The following is a 7,055-nucleotide window of genomic DNA, read 5'->3' as shown; positions in this document are numbered from 1 at the left end:
GTCAGAGTGTTATGTATATCCCTTAAGGAGGAAGTAGGACTCTGTTTTCTTGCTGAATTATTGTCATTATATTTTTTGTTTAACAACTTTTACTTTGTTTCTGCATTCTCTCAGTTCTCTAATTAGTAACTGCTTGTGCCTATTCTTTGGAATTCAGGGAAGGCCTAGGAGACTAAAGCTTTTTTCTATAAACAAGAAACAGGTGACTCAGAGGGGCTTTTGTACCTGGGAGGGCCCTGCAGTGTCCTGCTCGGTTTCATAACATGTGTAGTACATTCAAGGAGGAATCTTGGTCTTTAAAGAAGGAGTATGATTTTGAAAAGTGCAGAAGGTGAATGAATAAAGCAGGGAGTCTAAAGTTAATAGCATAAGCAAAGGCACAGAAGCATGGAAGTACATGATGTTTGCCAGTGAGTGAGCAAGCATGGGTAACACATCATGGGGTGGGAGAGTTGGGGAGGGGATAAGGCCCTCTTTCCATTTTTGGTGAATCCCTTATCATATGAATTTGGGTTGTGGGAGGCCCTACCTCCCAATAGGGAATCTGAAGGGAGGCAAACGTTCCCTCTCTCTGCCTTCTGACTGCTGAGACATGGACGTGTGACCTTATCTATTTCCACCTGTGAACTTGAATAGGGAGACAGTGATGCTAAGTTGCCAATGTACAGGAATAGTGGCCACAGCAAGTGACCAGTGGAGTGGGGCAATTGGTGACATAGTATGCCATAGTCTGGTCTGTGTTTTGCTGCCAGCTTCCATAGATCCTGACCCTTTTCTGAACCAATTCTCCATCTATATGTTGATACAGTGGGCTACATGACAACCCTTCAGTAATTTTTTCTGGATACATGAACTACAGAGGGTTCCTTTTGTTTGCAACCAAGAAGTGTCTCAAACAATAGAGAATTTCATCTTTTTTGTTTGTTATCAGTGTTTCCAAAATTTTGTTCAATGAATATCAATTACTTCTGTAATAAAACACTTTTAATTTAATGTAAAATCCAATATAAATGTAAAATATAAAAATCCTTGAAAGTAAAGAATTGAATTAAAATGTAACAAGAGCCACCTAATGGCAAGAGGATAAAATAGATAAATATTGATCGTAATAGTAATAATTTTAAGGTAATATATATTGAATGCTTACCTCTGAGCCAGGTGCACTATTATGAGCTTTATGTGCAACATCTCAGTATATACTTTCAACAACACTGAGTTGTACATACTATGATTATCAGCCTTTTCAGATGAGGAAACTGAGGTTGCAGAGGGTAAGTCACTTTTCCAGAACCACCAGTGGCATGGTGGTGTAGCTAGGATTTAAACCTGGGTAGCCCGAACACAGCGTCTGTCACGGATGAGCTGGTCATCACTTTTTCCTAGGAGAGTTGACTAAGATTCTGTACTAGAGATAATAAGAAAGAATGAGTAGGATTTTGCCAGGTACAGAATACATAAAATGGTCAGTTCAGCTTGAGAAGGGTGTGTGCAAGGGCAGAGACAAGAAAGGCCATTACCTATTCCAGGAATTTGTCAGTGCAGGGGGTGTACTGGGGGCGTGGAGGTGGGGAACAGCTGGTCGAAAGGGAAGCTGGTAGTAGAGGAGTCCGAATATAGGTTTGAAATGGAGTGGGGGTGGGGCGGTCATGTGAGTCCTTAGGTTTAGTAGTTTTTATCCTTAAGCAACTGGAAGTCATCAGTAGTCTTAAGGAAAGGGAGTGACATCATCAGCAACGTTTTTTAGAAGGATTACTCTGGCAGCAGCACGGAGGAAGTGCTTGGACTGGGAGTGATGAGTGTCCCTAAGGTCAGTCAGCAGGATACTGAAACAGTGCATGAAAAGCCAGTGAGGACAGTGGAAGTGGGACAGAGAGGAAGGCCCAGATTTGAGAAACATCCCTGAGGTGGAAGCAACAGGGCTTGGTGACTAATTTGATGCAGGTGGTTAAGGAGGAGGAAGGAAGAATTGAAGATGACTGAGATTTCTAGTTTGGAAACCTGAGTAATTGGTGATATCATTAACTGAAATAGGAATGGAAGGAAGGAAATCTCTGTGAGGCCTACCAGAAGATTTATATGTGTTATTTCATTTAACCCTAAACAAACCGATGATGAAAAGATTAAGATGCCCATCTTGTAGATAAGAAAATCAAGGTCCAGTGAGGTTGAGTAACTTGCCAAGATCACACAGATGATAAATAAAAGAGCTGGGATGTGAAATAGAGTTTTACTCCAAAGCTGGTATCTTTCCATGATGGTATTCTATACTCTGACAACAATTTTAGTTTGGAAAAATAGGACTAAAGCTCAGAGGAAAGCTAGATAGAGCTAAAAACATGGTTCCTTTCAGAGGAGGAAATGATTAAGAATTAGGGGAGATTAAAGTCTTACACTATTGGGATAAAGGACTAGAGCAGCACTGTCCAATAAAATTTTCTGCAGTGATGGAAGTATTTTATAGTTGCACTGTCCAATATTGTAGCCATTAGCCCACACGACTATTGAACACTTGAAATGGGGCTAATATGACTGAGGAACTGAAATTTTAATTCTAATTATAATGAATATAAATTAAAAAACCATATGTGGCTAGTGACTATCACATTGGACAGTTTAGAACTAGAGAAACCAGCCAGACATGGAGACAGTCCATTAGAGGAGAGGCCTTGTTGGTAACCCCAAAAATCACTAGGTATTTGATCATCTGCCTTATATCTGTGGGTAAGATTCGTCCTAAGTTTGGGGACTGTAATTCATTAATTAGGAAGAGGTTCTTTCCTACTGCAGACAGCAAATTAATTTTACCAAGTCTTATTTTTGGAAGGAGAGTAAGTACAATACTCCACTCCTTTCTTTTCTTTTTCCTTCCCTTCCCTTCTTTTTGCTGCACCACGTGGCTTGTGGGATCTTAGTTCCCCAACCGGGGATTGAACCCACACTCTTGGCAATTAAAGCGTGGAGTCCTAACCACTGGACTGTCAGGGAATTCCCCCCGCTACCTTTCTTATATGAGACAAAAATCACAGTCATTTTCTCAGTATTTACATTTTTCTGTATAGAGTGTTACTTAAGAGCTCAAGCTCCAGGCAAACACCTGGGTTCAAATCCAAGTTCTGCCACTGAACCGGTTTGTTGTGCCTTGAGTTAAATTACTTCACATTCTCAAACTTCACTTTTACTACCTGTAACATAGGGATAACAATAGTACTAACTCATAGGGTAATGGTGAAGATTAAGTTAAATAACCTATGTAAAATGCTTAGCCAGTATCTGGTACTGGCTTAGCACCCACTAAAGGCTGCCTATTCTGTAAATAGTACCTTATTGTGATGTTTGCACTTTGCACCTCTGTGTTTTGACATTACTTGACTCTGTTTTTGCATAAGTGAAGGTATTCTCCCAGTTCTCTAAATGTCAGAATATTCCAGAAAAGAAATACACATTCATCAAGATAAAAAAGTGGGTAGGGTTCTGAAAATTCTTATTTGTAGTCATTTTTGTATTTCACTTTGATTTCTGTTTTGATAAAGTACTTTAAATCAGTACAGTGGAAAATCTTAACCCTGATATTTTGTTGTGATCATTAAAATTCCCTTGGTTTAACCTTAGTTCATACACCACATGATCAAGCAAAAATACTAAAAGCTCTAAATGTTGACTCAAAAGATTTCTCGATGTCTGGAAGTTCTGAAGAATGTCGTACTGCTGTAATTAAGATATTTAATGCCTAGTCTCTGATTATCTTAGAAGTAGCTAGATAGGTTGTATAGTGGTTGGATAAATCAAGTACTCTTTAAAGACTAATGACTTCAGAAATAGGAACAAGTAATAGGATCTCTTTTGTTGCCATCGATTTTGTACTTGGTAACCTTTGGACTGAAAGCATTGTGATGTAGTCTTGCACTTTGTTTAGTGTTTATGCAAATAACAAATGTATTTTTTCATTAGATTGGGATGTCAAGAAATCTGTGTTCAAGTGCCACTTCTGCTGAGTTGTCTGTTTAGGAAAAGCCATCTTTGGGCCACAGGTCCTCTGCAGCATCTAAGAGTTGACCCAGACTTGATTCTAGAATGATCTCCTAAGTATCCTTCCAAATAAAATTCCTTGAATCTGACTTTTCTTTTCCCCTTTGGTCTCAAAGGACGTAAACAGGTAATTTTTACTTCCGTGCTTTTATAAACATGCTCTTGGAATATTTCATTTCCTTGGAAAATAATTCATGGGTGAGTCAGCATGACGGGGGAAAAAAACATAATAGATATCAAAATTGCATGAGGTGGTGAAACGAAAAATGATTTTCTTTGTAAACCGAAATGATGAGGTACAAAGAAACCAATGACTTATTTGTAAAATGCGTGGTGGAAGGCTCTAGGCAGCAGAGCTAACGTGCTGTTACTTATGAAGCAACGCGGCGGGGGGGGGTGGCCAGGAGTCCTCTTCATACTGCCTGAAAACGGCTATGACTATAAACGTTCCTTTCCGTGAGGGAGAAAGAAAATGTGTGTCGGGAAGCGAAAGAAGGAAGCAAGTAAGCAAGCAAGGAAGGTTAAAAGCTCCTCCCAACCCCATCCTCTCTGGAAATACATCATTAAGGGAATTTCCTCCTGCAGCCACGGAACGTTCTGTGGCCGCTTCCACGTCACTATTAGGGGCAGCCAGGGATTTTGCTTTTTCTGGCGGTGACTTCCCAACTCCTCCTGCGGGTCCCCTGTGGATCGCCGAATGTCGCCCTCCGACCAGGACGAAGTCAAGCAGCGAGGAGGCTCCGTGGGCAGGCGGGTGGCGCACCGGCCGGGAGAGGGCGCAGGAGCATTTCCTGCGTGAGCGCGGCCGCGGGGCCCGTTTCCGGAAGGCTGATTGCATCAGGTGTGGAGCCCGGCGCCTCCTCTGCCCAACCTGGCGGCCACTGCGCCTGCGCGCGTCTCCCCGCCCCGCCCCGCCGCCAAGGACTCCACCGCGGGTTTTCCTCCCGGTCCCGAAGAGATCAAGCCTGCAGGGGCGAGCGCCGTTCACCGCCCCGGACCCCCGAGAGTGGGGATGGTAGGGCCGGACTCCTGGAGAGCTGTGGAGTTCGAGGGAATAGAGTACCTGCGGAAAGATGACCTGCCTGGAAGGCCGGTGGCGGGTCCCGTCTCTGCTGCTGACGGAAGGGGTGGTCTTGGGCTAATTTCCTCGCCTCTCTAGGCCTGAAGGACATAGGCTAGAACTAAAAGGCGTTAGAGTTAAGAGTCTGAATTTTCTCAAAGTAGGTTAAACTGCGGCCCCCAACTATCCTTGGTGCACGAACTGCATAGGCGTATCTTGGGGTGCAGAGACTCAGCCCCAAGGATGAGCACTTTCATGGATTTATAGGGATTTCTCAGTGGCAATATTGTCTTTGCGTTGCAGAAGGAGTGACGTGATTGTTGGCCTCCAGATTGGTCTGAGGGAAATTGTTTGTGGCAGAGGTTTGGGGGTGCAAATGCCAGAAACCCCTCTTCCACAAGGCAGCTTCCTCCTACCACTCATTCCTTCCAACCCCACTCGAGTGTGCGTCAGGGTTCCATTATACACTCTTTTATACACACCTAATAGATTTCCCTCCTAACACTCTTCATATTTTTTTTTTTTTTGCGGTACGCGGGCCTCTCACTGTCGCGGCCTCTCCTGCTGCGGAGCACAGGCTCCGGACGCGCAGGCTCAGCGGCCATGGCTCACGGGCCCAGCCGCTCCGCGGCATGTGGGATCTTCCCGGACCGGGGCACGAACCTGTGACCCCTGCATCGGCAGGCGGACTCTCCACCACGGAAGCCCCACTCTTCATGTTTGAAATGACATTTTTGAGTGATTATTTAATGGATTTCTGACTACCTCGCTGGACTAAGCTCTATGAAAGCAGGGGTCTAGGCTCTTTTTTTATTCACTGCTATTCCCAGGCTAACCATAAGATCTTGTGGGTCCTCAATAAATTTATGACGTCGAAGGAAAAACGTAATGCCGGCCCCAATTGCATTGAGTCCTCTCATGAAGAACAAGGACCGGTGGGGTGTGAGTTTGCTGTTTGAGGAAGGAGTGCATTCTGGAGGTGTGAGGAAGAGGATGAGTGAGGAGGAGCCATCACTTTGTCGTTACTATTAAATTACTTTTAGCACAATCCTCCTGAAGGAGATAGTAGGTAAGGCTGTGTGTAGAGCAGTGGTTCTCAAAGTGCGGTCCTCAGACCAGCAGCACCAGCAGCACCCGGAAAGTTGTTAGATGTGCAGATGCTTGGGCCGCACCACAGACATACACATTCAGAGACTCTGTCCAGCAATCAATTTCCAAAAACCCTCCAGGCGATTCTGACGCAGGCTCAACTTTGACCACCGCATCGGTGAAGAGCAACCCCAATGATGCCTTGGGGACGTTATTCACAGTGTCTGGGGCAGAGCACTGATTACTACCTATTGAGTATCCATTCTTATCAGGATCTTGCTTGTCTGTTTAAATTGGTTAAAATTTAGTTAATATTCCTGGAGGTGAAAAGGAAATTATGTTTTCCCCCTCCTGCAGGTGTACTTCTTCCTTGAGGCGATCTTGCTGTGATTTTCATATCAAGAAATGGTGTGTGTGTGTGTGTGTGTGTGTGTGTGTGTGTGGCATATGCCTGGGGTTCTAGATAAGGAGACAGAAGGAAGGAGAAGGTCTCACCTACAAGTTGCAGCTGGATGGGCCTGGGCAGCTCTCATCTGAGGACATTTTCCCGTTATAAGGGAATGCAGACATGTGGGAGAAAAGACTAGCCAGGGATAAGGTTACCTTTTGGTGCAGACAGACGCCGAGGCTTATGGAGGGGTTATCATACCGGGATGCATCGCCTTGGGTGTCGACACTCTGGCCCGCATTCCTCCCTGCCATCTTCTCAGATAAGAGGGAGCGCGAGTTCAAGAGGCCCCAAAGCCTCTGCCTGCAGGGGTCGCTCTAGGAGCGCGGCCCGCCCCCTCCTTCTAGGCCCCCGCCCCCGGCCCCGCCTTTCTCGGGATCCGCCCCCGCCCGGTTGGGCTCCTCCAGCCTCTCCGCGCAGCCGCCGCCAAAG

Source organism: Pseudorca crassidens, chromosome 4, assembly GCF_039906515.1.
Source record: "Pseudorca crassidens isolate mPseCra1 chromosome 4, mPseCra1.hap1, whole genome shotgun sequence".
Classification (NCBI taxonomy): domain Eukaryota; kingdom Metazoa; phylum Chordata; class Mammalia; order Artiodactyla; family Delphinidae; genus Pseudorca; species Pseudorca crassidens.
The sequence above is the reverse complement of the archived record's forward strand: the minus strand, read 5'-3'. Positions refer to the sequence as shown.